This window comes from Drosophila biarmipes, unplaced genomic scaffold, assembly GCF_025231255.1.
Source record: "Drosophila biarmipes strain raj3 unplaced genomic scaffold, RU_DBia_V1.1 ptg000013l, whole genome shotgun sequence".
Taxonomy (NCBI): domain Eukaryota; kingdom Metazoa; phylum Arthropoda; class Insecta; order Diptera; family Drosophilidae; genus Drosophila; species Drosophila biarmipes.
The window spans coordinates 286,014-305,195 of NW_026114532.1; the positions used below are offsets into that span (position 1 = coordinate 286,014).

Here is a 19,182-nt window from a genome sequence, read left to right on the forward strand (position 1 = left end):
ACTAAACTAAAAAAAAATGTGCCATGCCCACTTTAACGAGCACAAACGGCTTGAATGCTTAAATGTGTCTGCCGCCCATATATAATATACTGAAATAGGCGGTAGGTGTCGCCCTAAAATATCGCTTTGCTGGTTATATATCTCCATTTCCCATTTGCTATCTTAAGCTGAGTAAAGGGTATCTGATAGTCGATGCACTTTTTCTTCCTTGTTTTAAGATTATTTTCTCAGGGAGAAATAGTAACTATGCATTTTGGCGAGCTCACTGCATTTATTTAAAACATTGCTTAGTCGTATATGTCTGTGTAAAAGGTGCGCTCACCAACTATATTTCTTCCAATCTTCTTCATATAGTACAAGGGTATTTAGAATTTTATTAACATAATATTTTATACAATTCAGTATTTTAAGTATCTAGTATTGTATTAATTTTATTATGATCGTTGCTCTCCAGCCTGCTTAGTCTAGTTTTTCACCTCATACTCCACCCGAATTGTGGTATCAGAGTTGGTCTTTTCCATTTTGGCAGCATAGGTGACCAGAGGTGAACTATTTTCTATAAGTGTCCAATCCGTAAAATTTAGCGCGAGTGACTAAGTACGGCCTGTTTTACGTTTGGCGTCAGCGGAAAATAAGAAAATATAGTCAGAAAGTTAGCTGCGGATTAGGGTTAGTTAAAGAGATCAAAATATTCGGGGTCTAGAGAGTAATGTTAAGCGTATTCGGCAGCTACTGGCCCGTCCGCACAAGGTCTTCAGCGGCCGCAGTTTGTTCGAGCGAAATCTACGAAAGTCGGAATCTGTCAAGCTGCCGAAAAAACTGGGCCGAGAAGAAGAGGAAAATCTTCAAGATGGAAAAGAGTATATAGTGGTTGATCGAAGCAGTTTAAAGTCATGCAAGAAGGCAGTTATACCCTTGCAAAGGGTATAATGATTTCAGTCAGAAGTTTGCAAAGCAGTGAAGGAGAAGTTTCCGACCCCGTAAAGTATATATATTCTTGATCAGCGTCCACATACAAGTTAGTTCTGAATTTCGAATTTAATTTTATTAAAATCGGACGACTATATCATATAGCTGTCATAGAAACGATCGGATAATTGGTGGGAAATAATTTGAAACAAATTAAAGCTTTGGGGCTTTTTGACATATTATCTTATAATATTGGAACATAAATTTTTATAATTTTAAGAATTTCGAATTCAATTTAATAAAATTATTGATTATTTTTTATAACTGCACGGGTATACAAACTTTGACTTGCCGAAGTTAACATCCTTTCTTGTTGTTTTAAGAGATGAATTTCGGTCGTGGAATTTCTAAATGGTTTTCAGTTTCGATTCGCATTATTTTTATATTGTCTTTAAATTTTCTCCATATAGCCGCTATCGTCTCAGCGAAAGCGCTTTCGTAGATGGATGTTCATGTAAGCGGTGAGTGCCTCGAATTTTGTTTTTAAAAGATGAGAAGAAAACTGTAGGCGGTATAAAGAGTTTAAGAAAAAAACCTAATCACACCGCATCCAAATGACCGGCAATCAGGCAGATCGAGATGTCAAGATCTCTCCTTTTGGCTTTTTAATGTAAGTTTTATTTTTATTTAATTCGTATTCCTTGCACCTTCAATTATACAAGGTAAGAATTTAAATTGAATTTCCGCCCCAAAGAAAGAATAGCTATCGCCAAGTTTTGTGCAGATGTCAATTGTAATTTAAAGTTTCATGAATGCATTTCAAACTAAGCCTATCTCATTGAATCGTACCCCTATTTTAATTATACAATCCTGCATGTTTAGTACTAGGATATGTGCCCACATTTATTTAATTCCTTAGCTGGTAATAAAAAGTTTATAATAAACTATGTTAGCAGTCTGATGCCGCAGCTAGATGGATTCCGGGGTAGGGTAACTTGCATTCGAATGGATCGTTCGGACGTATGGAAAGGAACGACCAATGGTTGGGTGAGTATTAAGGGACATCGAGAACATCTAGTAAAGTCAGTTTGAGACTCGTCCAGCGTACTGGGGAATTTTAGGACTTTATTTTTGATTTGTATATGGTGTAGCTCGTTTCCGAGTTTATCTTGTCCAGCACGCGAGATAAGATTTCGATTTCCCTTAATAATAGGCGCTTTATGGGGTTAAGCATTTACATCCACTTCCAGAGCCGACAGCCAGCAGAGTATACCCGCGTGCACTTGATTCCCATCGTACCACCATGGTACCACCTGCGCCTGAATTTGTTTGAATGTGGAATCCTTACAATATAAGTTGCCAGCGTTGAAGAAGCGTTAAGTCGTCAACATGACTTACCCAAGATCTTCGTGACATCTTTGGTTTCAACTTAATTGTGCTTCTTTTGGCAAAACCTTCGGGATATTTTCGGTATCAACTTGCTTTTTCCCATTTGGTAAATTCTTGTTCCGCCTTTGAGAGTATCCGGATGACCTCTGATTCCTTAAGTTGGAGTTCTAAAACATCCGATCCGGTAAGAAGTTGTGAGGAGTTGAATAACTCCACACAAATCCCAGCAGCAGATGGCAAGTCGCTCACCAGGTACGCGGCGAATTCGCGTAGTGGCGGCGCGGCGAAGAGCGGTTGGAGGACGTGAGAGTTTGGAGATCAAGGACGTAGAACGTGAGAGTTTGGAGAAAGTGAGAGTTTGGAGAACGTGGGAGCTTGGAGAGCAAGAGAGTTTGGAGACAATGGAGTTTGGAGAGAAAGAGGGTTTGGAGACAAAGAGAGTTTGGAGACCAAGAATGGATAAGGTGGGAGACTTGGCGGGCGGAGCGATAGTGCCGTGTGCAAAAGGGAGTAACGGGACGCCGCCGGACTTTGGACGTGGACCGAGCTATGGACCGAGAGAGGAGGTGCCACTTCTCGGCAGCGGAGCGGCTCACAAGCATGCCATATGCATCACGCGAATCAGCGGGACGGCAGCATCAGGCTTGACATCGGCGGGAAGTAGTGCGTGAAGGACAAGAGGGTCAAACAGGAGTCGCGGATTTTGAACCCGGTGTGGAGAGTTTCGGCGGCCGTGCGCAAAAGGGGAAAAACGGTTCCCGGAGTCAGTTAATTACGGTCAGTCGAGCAGGATCAGTCAATTTCGGTCAATCAAAGAGTTAAGACAAGCTGTCGAACGAATACCAACCAAGCAAACTACGAGGGAGCCACAACAAGACGAGTCGTCGAAAGCAGCGCCGTGGGAGCCTACAAGAAGCAAGATCGCTACGTTGAGACGTTCGGGATTGGGATCCCTGTTACATACATTCTAACGAATCTCGCGGTTCTTTTACCCTACTAGTAACGGATGTAATAAAGCTGTTTTGGCGATAGAAATTGCTAGAGTCGAGTGCTCTTGGTTCGTTTCTTTTTGCCCCCTGTACCTTACCTGGAACGACTATATGACTATAATATTTACGTATGCAATCTGCATCTATAAAAAAGCGTTAGTCTCAGAAATGTATTTATATGATACAAGATTGGGCATTTTACCAAAACGTGTTATAGAAAATACATAAATTTAAATCATAGTATGAAGAGGTTTACTAATGGTAACCACCAAAAACCTGCATAAGGCGAAAGACAATGAAATATGTAGTGTTTTTTCAAAGTCAAAACAAATCAAATACTTAAAATATATTTTAAAATACATTTTATAATTAAATGAAAATTCTTTAACATTTGAGGAACTTAATCTTGTGGGATCTATCAATAAGAGACATGCGGAAATCTTTTGCTTGTGAGGAGTCGTTTCACCCCTCACAAATAGCGCAACTTCAACAACATCGGCAGCCAGCAACAACAACAACAGCAGCCAGCGTCGCCAACAACTCCCAAAGGCGTTGCCAACAACAACAGCAGCCAGCGGCAATAGCAACAGCAGCCTGCGCCAACAACAACAGCAGCTAAAAACAAGACAAAACCCTCGCGCATAATTTTTAAAAACTTTGTACATTTCACTTAATATGTAAGCTTAACGAAAATTAGGAGGATTTGTAGTTACATTAGTACAGAAGAATTATCTTAGCTAAGCTTTCCCCCTCCGTTCTCGCAGCAGCAGTAGCGACACACACACACATCCACCATGAGAGCAACGAAATATTTACCACGAAAAGTACAGCGCCGCATAGGAGCAAGCGAGAGAGGACATGCGATCGAGGAGGGAAACAACCCCCGAAAATTGGCACGCGCCAAGGGAAGAGCGAGAGAAAAGGAGTACCGAAACTTCCACAAGTGGAAAAAACCCAGAGCAGCCAAAAACTTGAACAAAACGCGGCGGCAAAGCTTGACTAGGTCTCTTTTGGAAAACACGGCACATCGGACCAGAAGGACGAGCAGGTCACTTTGGAAAGCGCGGCGCAGAATCAGGGGACTCTTGCAAAGGCGGCGGACGGGATCAGAAGTGCGAGCAGAGCAAATTCATGTTGACAAGTAGAGTCTTTTGCCTTCGAAGTGCGAAAAGTGGTGCAGTCCAGTGACTGGTGCCAAGTGACCCAGGAAGGAGTTTACCTAGACGACCTCGAGAAGAGTGTGCCGGCCCAGGACCAGCGGCAGAGCACCTGGAGTCACGCGTGTGTCTGTGCGAGAGAGCGAGACGGGTGAATGAGTGGAGTGAACCGCATTTTGGCCAGCGAGAGTCCCGTGCAATGAGAAATTTCTCGAAGGCCTCGATGCGGCTTCGCCCAAGTAGGCTAGAATTTATAAACCATGACATAACCTAACCCGTTAGCCTGGGAGCACTGAGAAAAACATGAACCAAGAAGTAAATATGCTCTAACAAATGAAAAAAAAAATAAAACATTTCTCGCCTGATTTTAATACAACTCGTAGGAAAAGAATACAATCAAGCTGGCCACGCATAAATATGGATATTCTAAGATAAATGCCTAGATTTTAGGTCATAAATTCTGCCCTAGGGAAAAGTTGTCCATAATCGATCCCCTCTCTCTCGGCCTTCTCGTAGCGAATGCTATGAGCATGGCCCAAATGAGCGTTACCGCTTACCCTTTTCACTCTGCTACAGACACCGAATAAACTATTTCTCTCACTCCGTACCCCGTTGGCTGGTACTCTACATCTCACGCCAGCAAACTGATTTTCGTCTTAGACCTTTTTGTCCTATATCTTTACAAATATTTTCGGTAAAGAGACCCTGGCGGGACTGAGTATATCCCTATACTCTCTCCCTACGAGACTTCTTTACATGTTTTTGCTTTTGATTCGAAGAATAAAATCCGGTATATTATATAATTTTTATACCCGTAACTCGTAGAGTGAAAGGGTATACTAGATTCGTCGGAAAGTATGCAACAGGTAAAAGGAAGCGTTTCCGACCCCATAAAGTATATATATTCTTGATCAGGATCACTAGCCGAGTCGATCTAGCCATGTCTGTCTTTCCGTATGAACGCTGAGATCTCGTAAACTATAAGAGCTAGAACTGGCTTACTTGCAGATACCTGGGCTTCCTGCGCAGCACAAGTTTGTTTCACCGGGGTGCCACGTCCACCCTTACGCCCACAATCCGTGAAAATCTGTAGCGCCTACAGTAATTATATGATGAAAATTGTACCTGAATTGTGTTTGTCTAATCAATACCTATCAACTAAACTAAAAAAAAATGTGCCATGCCCACTTTAACGAGCACAAACGGCTTGAATGCTTAAATGTGTCTGCCGCCCATATATAATATACTGAAATAGGCGGTAGGTGTCGCCCTAAAATATCGCTTTGCTGGTTATATATCTCCATTTCCCATTTGCTATCTTAAGCTGAGTAAAGGGTATCTGATAGTCGATGCACTTTTTCTTCCTTGTTTTAAGATTATTTTCTCAGGGAGAAATAGTAACTATGCATTTTGGCGAGCTCACTGCATTTATTTAAAACATTGCTTAGTCGTATATGTCTGTGTAAAAGGTGCGCTCACCAACTATATTTCTTCCAATCTTCTTCATATAGTACAAGGGTATTTAGAATTTTATTAACATAATATTTTATACAATTCAGTATTTTAAGTATCTAGTATTGTATTAATTTTATTATGATCGTTGCTCTCCAGCCTGCTTAGTCTAGTTTTTCACCTCATACTCCACCCGAATTGTGGTATCAAAGTTGGTCTTTTCCATTTTGGCAGCATAGGTGACCAGAGGTGAACTATTTTCTATAAGTGTCCAATCCGTAAAATTTAGCGCGAGTGACTAAGTACGGCCTGTTTTACGTTTGGCGTCAGCGGAAAATAAGAAAATATAGTCAGAAAGTTAGCTGCGGATTAGGGTTAGTTAAAGAGATCAAAATATTCGGGGTCTAGAGAGTAATGTTAAGCGTATTCGGCAGCTACTGGCCCGTCCGCACAAGGTCTTCAGCGGCCGCAGTTTGTTCGAGCGAAATCTACGAAAGTCGGAATCTGTCAAGCTGCCGAAAAAACTGGGCCGAGAAGAAGAGGAAAATCTTCAAGATGGAAAAGAGTATATAGTGGTTGATCGAAGCAGTTTAAAGTCATGCAAGAAGGCAGTTATACCCTTGCAAAGGGTATAATGATTTCAGTCAGAAGTTTGCAAAGCAGTGAAGGAGAAGTTTCCGACCCCGTAAAGTATATATATTCTTGATCAGCGTCCACATACAAGTTAGTTCTGAATTTCGAATTTAATTTTATTAAAATCGGACGACTATATCATATAGCTGTCATAGGAACGATCGGATAATTGGTGGGAAATAATTTGAAACAAATTAAAGCTTTGGGGCTTTTTGACATATTATCTTATAATATTGGAACATAAATTTTTATAATTTTAAGAATTTCGAATTCAATTTAATAAAATTATTGATTATTTTTTATAACTGCACGGGTATACAAACTTTGACTTGCCGAAGCTAACATCCTTTCTTGTTGTTTTAAGAGATGAATTTCGGTCGTGGAATTTCTAAATGGTTTTCAGTTTCGATTCGCATTATTTTTATATTGTCTTTAAATTTTCTCCATATAGCCGCTATCGTCTCAGCGAAAGCGCTTTCGTAGATGGATGTTCATGTAAGCGGTGAGTGCCTCGAATTTTGTTTTTAAAAGATGAGAAGAAAACTGTAGGCGGTATAAAGAGTTTAAGAAAAAAACCTAATCACACCGCATCCAAATGACCGGCAATCAGGCAGATCGAGATGTCAAGATCTCTCCTTTTGGCTTTTTAATGTAAGTTTTATTTTTATTTAATTCGTATTCCTTGCCACTTCAATTATACAAGGTAAGAATTTAAATTGAATTTCCGCCACAACGAAAGAATAGCTATCGCCAAGTTTTGTGCAGATGTCAATTGTAATTTAAAGTTTCATGAATGCATTTCAAACTAAGCCTATCTCATTGAATCGTACCCCTATTTTAATTATACAATCCTGCATGTTTAGTACTAGGATATGTGCCCACATTTATTTAATTCCTTAGCTGGTAATAAAAAGTTTATAATAAACTATGTTAGCAGTCTGATGCCGCAGCTAGATGGATTCCGGGGTAGGGTAACTTGCATTCGAATGGATCGTTCGGACGTATGGAAAGGAACGACCAATGGTTGGGTGGGTATTAAGGGACATCGAGAACATCTAGTAAAGTCAGTTTGAGACTCGTCCAGCGTACTGGGGAATTTTAGGACTTTATTTTTGATTTGTATATGGTGTAGCTCGTTTCCGAGTTTATCTTGTCCAGCACGCGAGATAAGATTTCGATTTCCCTTAATAATAGGCGCTTTATGGGGTTAAGCATTTACATCCACTTCCAGAGCCGACAGCCAGCAGAGTATACCCGCGTGCACTTGATTCCCACCATGGTACCACCTGCGCCTGAATTTGTTTGAATGTGGAATCGTTACAATATAAGTTGCCAGCGTTGAAGAAGCGTTAAGTCATCAACATGACTTACCCAAGATCTTCGTGGCATCTTTGGTTTCAACTTAATTGTGCTTCTTTTGGCAAAACCTTCGGGATATTTTCGGTATCAACTTGCTTTTTGGTAAATTCTTGTTCCGCCTTTGAGAGTATCCGGATGACCTCTGATTCCTTAAGTTGGAGTTCTAAAACATCCGATCCGGTAAGAAGTTGTGAGGAGTTGAATAACTCCACACAAATCCCAGCAGCAGATGGCAAGTCGCTCACCAGGTACGCGGCGAATTCGCGTAGTGGCGGCGCGGCGAAGAGCGGTTGGAGGACGTGAGAGTTTGGAGATCAAGGACGTAGAACGTGAGAGTTTGGAGAAAGTGAGAGTTTGGAGAACGTGGGAGCTTGGAGAGCAAGAGAGTTTGGAGACAATGGAGTTTGGAGAGAAAGAGGGTTTGGAGACAAAGAGAGTTTGGAGACCAAGAATGGATAAGGTGGGAGACTTGGCGGGCGGAGCGATAGTGCCGTGTGCAAAAGGGAGTAACGGGACGCCGCCGGACTTTGGACGTGGACCGAGCTATGGACCGAGAGAGAAGGTGCCACATCTCGGCAGCGGAGCGGCTCACAAGCATGCCATATGCATCACGCGAATCAGCGGGACGGCAGCATCAGGCTTGACATCGGCGGGAAGTAGTGCGTGAAGGACAAGAGGGTCAAACAGGAGTCGTGGATTTTGAACCCGGTGTTGAGAGTTTCGGCGGCCGTGCGCAAAAGGGGAATAACGGTTCCCGGAGTCAGTTAATTACGGTCAGTCGAGCAGGATCAGTCAATTTCGGTCAATCAAAGAGTTAAGACAAGCTGTCGAACGAATACCAACCAAGCAAACTACGAGGGAGGCACAACAAGACGAGTCGTCGAAAGCAGCGCCGTGGGAGCCTACAAGAAGCAAGATCGCTACGTTGAGACGTTCGGGATTGGGATCCCTGTTACATACATTCTAACGAATCTCGCGGTTCTTTTACCCTACTAGTAACGGATGTAATAAAGCTGTTTTGGCGATAGAAATTGCTAGAGTCGAGTGCTCTTGGTTCGTTTCTTTTTGCCCCCTGTTCCTTACCTGGAACGACTATATGACTATAATATTTACGTATGCAATCTGCATCTATAAAAAAGCGTTAGTCTCAGAAATGTATTTATATGATACAAGATTGGGCATTTTACCAAAACGTGTTATAGAAAATACATAAATTTAAATCATAGTATGAAGAGGTTTACTAATGGTAACCACCAAAAACCTGCATAAGGCGAAAGACAATGAAATATGTAGTGTTTTTTCAAAGTCAAAACAAATCAAATACTTAAAATATATTTTAAAATACATTTTATAATTAAATGAAAATTCTTTAACATTTGAGGAACTTAATCTTGTGGGATCTATCAATAAGAGACATGCGGAAATCTTTTGCTTGTGAGGAGTCGTTTCACCCCTCACAAATAGCGCAACTTCAACAACATCGGCAGCCAGCAACAACAACAACAGCAGCCAGCGCCGCCAACAACTCCCAAAGGCGTTGCCAACAACAACAGCAGCCAGCGGCAATAGCAATAGCAACAGCAGCCGCCAGCAATAGCAACAGCAGCCTGCGCCAACAACAACAGCAGCTAAAAACAAGACAAAACCCTCGCGCATAATTTTTAAAAACTTTGTACATTTCACTTAATATGTAAGCTTAACGAAAATTAGGAGGATTTGTAGTTACATTAGTACAGAAGAATTATCTTAGCTAAGCTTTCCCTTTCCGTTCTCGCAGCAGCAGTAGCGACACACACACACACCCACCATGAGAGCAACGAAATATTCACCACGAAAAGTGCAGCGCCGCATAGGAGCAAGCGAGAGAGGACATGCGATCGAGGAGGGAAACAACCCCCGAAAATTGGCACGCGCCAAGGGAAGAGCGAGAGAAAAGGAGTACCGAAACTTCGACAAGTGGAAACAACCCAGAGCAGCCAAAAACTTGAACAAAACGCGGCGGCAAAGCTTGACTAGGTCTCTTTTGGAAAACACGGCGCACCGGTCCAGAAGGACGAGCAGGTCACTTTGGAAAGCGCGGCGCAGAATCAGGGGACTCTTGCAAAGGCGGCGGACGGGATCAGAAGTGCGAGCAGAGCAAACTCATGTTGACAAATAGAGTCTTTTGCCTTCGGAGTGCGAAAAGTGGTGCAGTCGAGTGACTGGTGCGAAGTGACCCAGAGAGGAGTTTACCTAGACGACCTCGAGAAGAGTGTGCCAGCCCAGGACCAGCGGCAGAGCACCTGGAGTCACGCGTGTGTCTGTGCGAGAGAGCGAGACCGGTGAGTGAGTGGAGTGAACCGCATTTTGGCCAGCGAGAGTCCCGTGCAATGAGAAATTTCTTGAAGGCCTTGATGCGGCTTCGCCCAGAGTAGGCTAGAATTTATAAACCATGACCTAACCTAACCCGTTAGCCTGGGAGCACTGAGAAAAACATGAACCAAGATATAAAAATGCTCTTATAAATAAAAAAAAAAATAAAATATTTCTCGCCTGATTTTAATACAACTCGTAGGAAAAGAATACAATCAAGCTGACCACGCATAAATATAGATATTCTAAGACAAATGCCTAGATTTTAGGCCATAAATTCTGCCCTAGGGAAAAGTTGTCCATAATCGATCCCCTCTCTCTCGGCCTTCTCGTAGCGAACGCTATGAGCATGGCCCAAATGAGCGTTACCACTTACCCTTTTTCACTCTGCTACGAATAAACTATTTCTCTCACTCCGTACCCCGTTGGCTGTTACTCTACATCTCACGCCAGCAAACCGATTTTCGTCTTAGACCTTTTTGTCCTATATCTTTACAAATATTTTCGGTAAAGAGACCCTGGCGGGACTGAGTATATCCCAGCCTACGAGACTTCTTTACATGTTTTTGCTTTTGATTCGAAGAATAAAATGCGGTATATTATATAATTTTTATACCCGTAACTCGTAGAGTGAAAGGGTATACTAGATTCGTCGGAAAGTATGCAACAGGTAAAAGGAAGCGTTTCCGACCCCATAAAGTATATATATTCTTGATCAGGATCACTAGCCGAGTCGATCTAGCCATGTCTGTCTGTCCGTATGAACGCTGAGATCTCGAAAACTATAAGAGCTAGAACTGGCATACTTACAGATACCTGGGCTTCCTGCGCAGCACAAGTTTGTTTCACCGGGGTGCCACGTCCACCCTTACGCCCACAATCCGTGAAAATCTGTAGCGCCTACAGTAATTATATGATGAAAATTGTACCTGAATTGTGTTTGTCTAATCAATACCTATCAACTAAACTAAAAAAAAATGTGCCATGCCCACTTTAACGAGCACAAACGGCTTGAATGCTTAAATGTGTCTGCCGCCCATATATAATATACTGAAATAGGCGGTAGGTGTCGCCCTAAAATATCGCTTTGCTGGTTATATATCTCCATTTCCCATTTGCTATCTTAAGCTGAGTAAAGGGTATCTGATAGTCGATGCACTTTTTCTTCCTTGTTTTAAGATTATTTTCTCAGGGAGAAATAGTAACTATGCATTTTGGCGAGCTCACTGCATTTATTTAAAACATTGCTTAGTCGTATATGTCTGTGTAAAAGGTGCGCTCACCAACTATATTTCTTCCAATCTTCTTCATATAGTACAAGGGTATTTAGAATTTTATTAACATAATATTTTATACAATTTAGTATTTTAAGTATCTAGTATTGTATTAATTTTATTATGATCGTTGCTCTCCAGCCTGCTTAGTCTAGTTTTTCACCTCATACTCCACCCGAATTGTGGTATCAGAGTTGGTCTTTTCCATTTTGGCAGCATAGGTGACCAGAGGTGAACTATTTTCTATAAGTGTCCAATCCGTAAAATTTAGCGCGAGTGACTAAGTACGGCCTGTTTTACGTTTGGCGTCAGCGGAAAATAAGAAAATATAGTCAGAAAGTTAGCTGCGGATTAGGGTTAGTTAAAGAGATCAAAATATTCGGGGTCTAGAGAGTAATGTTAAGCGTATTCGGCAGCTACTGGCCCGTCCGCACAAGGTCTTCAGCGGCTGCAGTTTGTTCGAGCGAAATCTACGAAAGTCGGAATCTGTCAAGCTGCCGAAAAAACTGGGCCGAGAAGAAGAGGAAAATCTTCAAGATGGAAAAGAGTATATAGTGGTTGATCGAAGCAGTTTAAAGTCATGCAAGAAGGCAGTTATACCCTTGCAAAGGGTATAATGATTTCAGTCAGAAGTTTGCAAAGCAGTGAAGGAGAAGTTTCCGACCCCGTAAAGTATATATATTCTTGATCAGCGTCCACATACAAGTTAGTTCTGAATTTCGAATTTAATTTTATTAAAATCGGACGACTATATCATATAGCTGTCATAGAAACGATCGGATAATTGGTGGGAAATAATTTGAAACAAATTAAAGCTTTGGGGCTTTTTGACATATTATCTTATAATATTGGAACATAAATTTTTATAATTTTAAGAATTTCGAATTCAATTTAATAAAATTATTGATTATTTTTTATAACTGCACGGGTATACAAACTTTGACTTGCCGAAGCTAACATCCTTTCTTGTTGTTTTAAGAGATGAATTTCGGTCGTGGAATTTCTAAATGGTTTTCAGTTTCGATTCGCATTATTTTTATATTGTCTTTAAATTTTCTCCATATAGCCGCTATCGTCTCAGCGAAAGCGCTTTCGTAGATGGATGTTCATGTAAGCGGTGAGTGCCTCGAATTTTGTTTTTAAAAGATGAGAAGAAAACTGTAGGCGGTATAAAGAGTTTAAGAAAAAAACCTAATCACACCGCATCCAAATGACCGGCAATCAGGCAGATCGAGATGTCAAGATCTCTCCTTTTGGCTTTTTAATGTAAGTTTTATTTTTATTTAATTCGTATTCCTTGCCACTTCAATTATACAAGGTAAGAATTTAAATTGAATTTCCGCCACAACGAAAGAATAGCTATCGCCAAGTTTTGTGCAGATGTCAATTGTAATTTAAAGTTTCATGAATGCATTTCAAACTAAGCCTATCTCATTGAATCGTACCCCTATTTTAATTATACAATCCTGCATGTTTAGTACTAGGATATGTGCCCACATTTATTTAATTCCTTAGCTGGTAATAAAAAGTTTATAATAAACTATGTTAGCAGTCTGATGCCGCAGCTAGATGGATTCCGGGGTAGGGTAACTTGCATTCGAATGGATCGTTCGGACGTATGGAAAGGAACGACCAATGGTTGGGTGGGTATTAAGGGACATCGAGAACATCTAGTAAAGTCAGTTTGAGACTCGTCCAGCGTACTGGGGAATTTTAGGACTTTATTTTTGATTTGTATATGGTGTAGCTCGTTTCCGAGTTTATCTTGTCCAGCACGCGAGATAAGATTTCGATTTCCCTTAATAATAGGCGCTTTATGGGGTTAAGCATTTACATCCACTTCCAGAGCCGACAGCCAGCAGAGTATACCCGCGTGCACTTGATTCCCACCATGGTACCACCTGCGCCTGAATTTGTTTGAATGTGGAATCGTTACAATATAAGTTGCCAGCGTTGAAGAAGCGTTAAGTCATCAACATGACTTACCCAAGATCTTCGTGGCATCTTTGGTTTCAACTTAATTGTGCTTCTTTTGGCAAAACCTTCGGGATATTTTCGGTATCAACTTGCTTTTTGGTAAATTCTTGTTCCGCCTTTGAGAGTATCCGGATGACCTCTGATTCCTTAAGTTGGAGTTCTAAAACATCCGATCCGGTAAGAAGTTGTGAGGAGTTGAATAACTCCACACAAATCCCAGCAGCAGATGGCAAGTCGCTCACCAGGTACGCGGCGAATTCGCGTAGTGGCTGCGCGGCGAAGAGCGGTTGGAGGACGTGAGAGTTTGGAGATCAAGGACGTAGAACGTGAGAGTTTGGAGAAAGTGAGAGTTTGGAGAACGTGGGAGCTTGGAGAGCAAGAGAGTTTGGAGACAATGGAGTTTGGAGAGAAAGAGGGTTTGGAGACAAAGAGAGTTTGGAGACCAAGAATGGATAAGGTGGGAGACTTGGCGGGCGGAGCGATAGTGCCGTGTGCAAAAGGGAGTAACGGGACGCCGCCGGACTTTGGACGTGGACCGAGCTATGGACCGAGAGAGGAGGTGCCACTTCTCGGCAGCGGAGCGGCTCACAAGCATGCCATATGCATCACGCGAATCAGCGGGACGGCAGCATCAGGCTTGACATCGGCGGGAAGTAGTGCGTGAAGGACAAGAGGGTCAAACAGGAGTCGTGGATTTTGAACCCGGTGTTGAGAGTTTCGGCGGCCGTGCGCAAAAGGGGAATAACGGTTCCCGGAGTCAGTTAATTACGGTCAGTCGAGCAGGATCAGTCAATTTCGGTCAATCAAAGAGTTAAGACAAGCTGTCGAACGAATACCAACCAAGCAAACTACGAGGGAGGCACAACAAGGCGAGTCGTCGAAAGCAGCGCCGTGGGAGCCTACAAGAAGCAAGATCGCTACGTTGAGACGTTCGGGATTGGGATCCCTGTTACATACATTCTAACGAATCTCGCGGTTCTTTTACCCTACTAGTAACGGATGTAATAAAGCTGTTTTGGCGATAGAAATTGCTAGAGTCGAGTGCTCTTGGTTCGTTTCTTTTTGCCCCCTGTACCTTACCTGGAACGACTATATGACTATAATATTTACGTATGCAATCTGCATCTATAAAAAAGCGTTAGTCTCAGAAATGTATTTATATGATACAAGATTGGGCATTTTACCAAAACGTGTTATAGAAAATACATAAATTTAAATCATAGTATGAAGAGGTTTACTAATGGTAACCACCAAAAACCTGCATAAGGCGAAAGACAATGAAATATGTAGTGTTTTTTCAAAGTCAAAACAAATCAAATACTTAAAATATATTTTAAAATACATTTTATAATTAAATGAAAATTCTTTAACATTTGAGGAACTTAATCTTGTGGGATCTATCAATAAGAGACATGCGGAAATCTTTTGCTTGTGAGGAGTCGTTTCACCCCTCACAAATAGCGCAACTTCAACAACATCGGCAGCCAGCAACAACAACAACAGCAGCCAGCGCCGCCAACAACTCCCAAAGGCGTTGCCAACAACAACAGCAGCCAGCGGCAATAGCAATAGCAACAGCAGCCGCCAGCAATAGCAACAGCAGCCTGCGCCAACAACAACAGCAGCTAAAAACAAGACAAAACCCTCGCGCATAATTTTTAAAAACTTTGTACATTTCACTTAATATGTAAGCTTAACGAAAATTAGGAGGATTTGTAGTTACATTAGTACAGAAGAATTATCTTAGCTAAGCTTTCCCTTTCCGTTCTCGCAGCAGCAGTAGCGACACACACACACACCCACCATGAGAGCAACGAAATATTCACCACGAAAAGTGCAGCGCCGCATAGGAGCAAGCGAGAGAGGACATGCGATCGAGGAGGGAAACAACCCCCGAAAATTGGCACGCGCCAAGGGAAGAGCGAGAGAAAAGGAGTACCGAAACTTCGACAAGTGGAAACAACCCAGAGCAGCCAAAAACTTGAACAAAACGCGGCGGCAAAGCTTGACTAGGTCTCTTTTGGAAAACACGGCGCACCGGTCCAGAAGGACGAGCAGGTCACTTTGGAAAGCGCGGCGCAGAATCAGGGGACTCTTGCAAAGGCGGCGGACGGGATCAGAAGTGCGAGCAGAGCAAACTCATGTTGACAAATAGAGTCTTTTGCCTTCGGAGTGCGAAAAGTGGTGCAGTCGAGTGACTGGTGCGAAGTGACCCAGAGAAGAGTTTACCTAGACGACCTCGAGAAGAGTGTGCCAGCCCAGGACCAGCGGCAGAGCACCTGGAGTCACGCGTGTGTCTGTGCGAGAGAGCGAGACCGGTGAGTGAGTGGAGTGAACCGCATTTTGGCCAGCGAGAGTCCCGTGCAATGAGAAATTTCTTGAAGGCCTTGATGCGGCTTCGCCCAGAGTAGGCTAGAATTTATAAACCATGACCTAACCTAACCCGTTAGCCTGGGAGCACTGAGAAAAACATGAACCAAGATATAAAAATGCTCTTATAAATAAAAAAAAATAAAATATTTCTCGCCTGATTTTAATACAACTCGTAGGAAAAGAATACAATCAAGCTGGCCACGCATAAATATAGATATTCTAAGACAAATGCCTAGATCTTAGGCCATAAATTCTGCCCTAGGGAAAAGTTGTCCATAATCGATCCCCTCTCTCTCGGCCTTCTCGTAGCGAACGCTATGAGCATGGCCCAAATGAGCGTTACCACTTACCCTTTTTCACTCTGCTACGAATAAACTATTTCTCTCACTCCGTACCCCGTTGGCTGTTACTCTACATCTCACGCCAGCAAACCGATTTTCGTCTTAGACCTTTTTGTCCTATATCTTTACAAATATTTTCGGTAAAGAGACCCTGGCGGGACTGAGTATATCCCAGCCTACGAGACTTCTTTACATGTTTTTGCTTTTGATTCGAAGAATAAAATGCGGTATATTATATAATTTTTATACCCGTAACTCGTAGAGTGAAAGGGTATACTAGATTCGTCGGAAAGTATGCAACAGGTAAAAGGAAGCGTTTCCGACCCCATAAAGTATATATATTCTTGATCAGGATCACTAGCCGAGTCGATCTAGCCATGTCTGTCTGTCCGTATGAACGCTGAGATCTCGAAAACTATAAGAGCTAGAACTGGCATACTTACAGATACCTGGGCTTCCTGCGCAGCACAAGTTTGTTTCACCGGGGTGCCACGTCCACCCTTACGCCCACAATCCGTGAAAATCTGTAGCGCCTACAGTAATTATATGATGAAAATTGTACCTGAATTGTGTTTGTCTAATCAATACCTATCAACTAAACTAAAAAAAAATGTGCCATGCCCACTTTAACGAGCACAAACGGCTTGAATGCTTAAATGTGTCTGCCGCCCATATATAATATACTGAAATAGGCGGTAGGTGTCGCCCTAAAATATCGCTTTGCTGGTTATATATCTCCATTTCCCATTTGCTATCTTAAGCTGAGTAAAGGGTATCTGATAGTCGATGCACTTTTTCTTCCTTGTTTTAAGATTATTTTCTCAGGGAGAAATAGTAACTATGCATTTTGGCGAGCTCACTGCATTTATTTAAAACATTGCTTAGTCGTATATGTCTGTGTAAAAGGTGCGCTCACCAACTATATTTCTTCCAATCTTCTTCATATAGTACAAGGGTATTTAGAATTTTATTAACATAATATTTTATACAATTTAGTATTTTAAGTATCTAGTATTGTATTAATTTTATTATGATCGTTGCTCTCCAGCCTGCTTAGTCTAGTTTAATTTAGCGCGAGTGACTAAGTACGGCCTGTTTTACGTTTGGCGTCAGCGGAAAATAAGAAAATATAGTCAGAAAGTTAGCTGCGGATTAGGGTTAGTTAAAGAGATCAAAATATTCGGGGTCTAGAGAGTAATGTTAATCGTATTCGGCAGCTACTGGCCCGTCCGCACAAGGTCTTCAGCGGCTGCAGTTTGTTCGAGCGAAATCTACGAAAGTCGGAATCTGTCAAGCTGCCGAAAAAACTGGGCCGAGAAGAAGAGGAAAATCTTCAAGATGGAAAAGAGTATATAGTGGTTGATCGAAGCAGTTTAAAGTCATGCAAGAAGGCAGTTATACCCTTGCAAAGGGTATAATGATTTCAGTCAGAAGTTTGCAAAGCAGTGAAGGAGAAGTTTCCGACCCCGTAAAGTATATATATTCTTGATCAGCGTCCACATACAAGTTAGTTCTGAATTTCGAATTTAATTTTATTAAAATCGGACGACTATATCATATAGCTGTCATAGAAACGATCGGATAATTGGTGGGAAATAATTTGAAACAAATTAAAGCTTTGGGGCTTTTTGACATATTATCTTATAATATTGGAACATAAATTTTTATAATTTTAAGAATTTCGAATTCAATTTAATAAAATTATTGATTATTTTTTATAACTGCACGGGTATACAAACTTTGACTTGCCGAAGTTAACATCCTTTCTTGTTGTTTTAAGAGATGAATTTCGGTCGTGGAATTTCTAAATGGTTTTCAGTTTCGATTCGCATTATTTTTATATTGTCTTTAAATTTTCTCCATATAGCCGCTATCGTCTCAGCGAAAGCGCTTTCGTAGATGGATGTTCATGTAAGCGGTGAGTGCCTCGAATTTTGTTTTTAAAAGATGAGAAGAAAACTGTAGGCGGTATAAAGAGTTTAAGAAAAAAACCTAATCACACCGCATCCAAATGATCGGCAATCAGGCAGATCGAGATGTCATGATCTCTCCTTTTGGCTTTTTAATGTAAGTTTTATTTTTATTTAATTCGTATTCCTTGCACCTTCAATTATACAAGGTAAGAATTTAAATTGAATTTCCGCCACAACGAAAGAATAGCTATCGCCAAGTTTTGTGCAGATGTCAATTGTAATTTAAAGTTTCATGAATGCATTTCAAACTAAGCCTATCTCATTGAATCGTACCCATATTTTAATTATACAATCCTGCATATTCAGTACTAGGATATGTGCCCACATTTATTTAATTCCTTAGCTGGTAATAAAAAGTTTATATTAAACTATGTTAGCAGTCTGATGCCGCAGCTAGATGGATTCCGGGGTAGGGTAACTTGCATTCGAATGGATCGTTCGGACGTATGGAAAGGAACGACCAATGGTTGGGTGGGTATTAAGGGACCTCGAGAAGATCTAGTGAGGTCAGTTTGAGACTCGTCCAGCGTACTGGGGAATTTTAGGACTTTATTTTTGATTTGTATGTGGTGTAGCTCGTTTCCGAGCTTAGCTTGTCTAGCGCGCGAGATAATAATAGGCGCTTCATGGGGTTAAGCATTTACATCCACTTCCAGAGCCGACAGCCAGCAGAGTATACCCGCGTGCACTTGATTCCCATCGTATCACCATGGTACATCCTGCGCCTGAATTTTGTTTGAATGTGAATTCGTTACAATATAAGTGGCAGCGTGGAAGAAGCGTTTAGTCGTGAGCATGACTTACCCAAGATCTTCGTGACATATTTGGTTTCAACTTAATTGTGCTTCTTTTGGCAAAACCTTCGGGATATTTTCGGTATCAACTTGCTTTTTCCCATTTGGTAAATTCTTGTTCCGCCTTTGAGAGTATCCGGATGACCTCTGATTCCTTAAGTTGGAGTTCTAAAACATCCGATCCGGTAAGAAGTTGTGAGGAGTTAAATA

The 19,182-nt window shown here is 41.6% G+C and overlaps 2 protein-coding genes across 6 annotated transcripts in view; one reads left to right on the forward strand and one right to left on the reverse strand.

Moving 5' to 3' along the window:
• The window catches only part of LOC122818947 (uncharacterized), a 129,739-nt gene that overhangs the window by 80,221 nt on the left and 30,336 nt on the right, over positions 1-19,182 (forward strand). Inside the window, exon 4 of one of the 5 annotated variants that reach the window (XR_007765229.1) lies at positions 18,073-18,165. The exons of 2 other annotated variants lie outside the window; for them this stretch is intronic. The gene's annotated coding sequence lies outside the window, so the exon portion shown is untranslated. Of the gene's footprint in view, positions 1-6,980; positions 7,203-12,580; positions 12,803-18,072; positions 18,166-19,182 lie in introns of those variants that run through there. 2 more of the 5 variants (XR_007765225.1, XR_007765224.1) reach the window with 2 other exon arrangements.
• LOC108021921 (lachesin) overlaps positions 1-19,182 on the reverse strand; it is a 570,948-nt gene that overhangs the window by 60,181 nt on the left and 491,585 nt on the right. The window contains exons 9-10 of the mRNA XM_050890018.1: positions 5,924-6,205; positions 323-604 (exon numbers count right to left, since the gene is read on the reverse strand). The gene's annotated coding sequence lies outside the window, so the exon portion shown is untranslated. The remainder of the gene's footprint in view (positions 1-322; positions 605-5,923; positions 6,206-19,182) is intronic.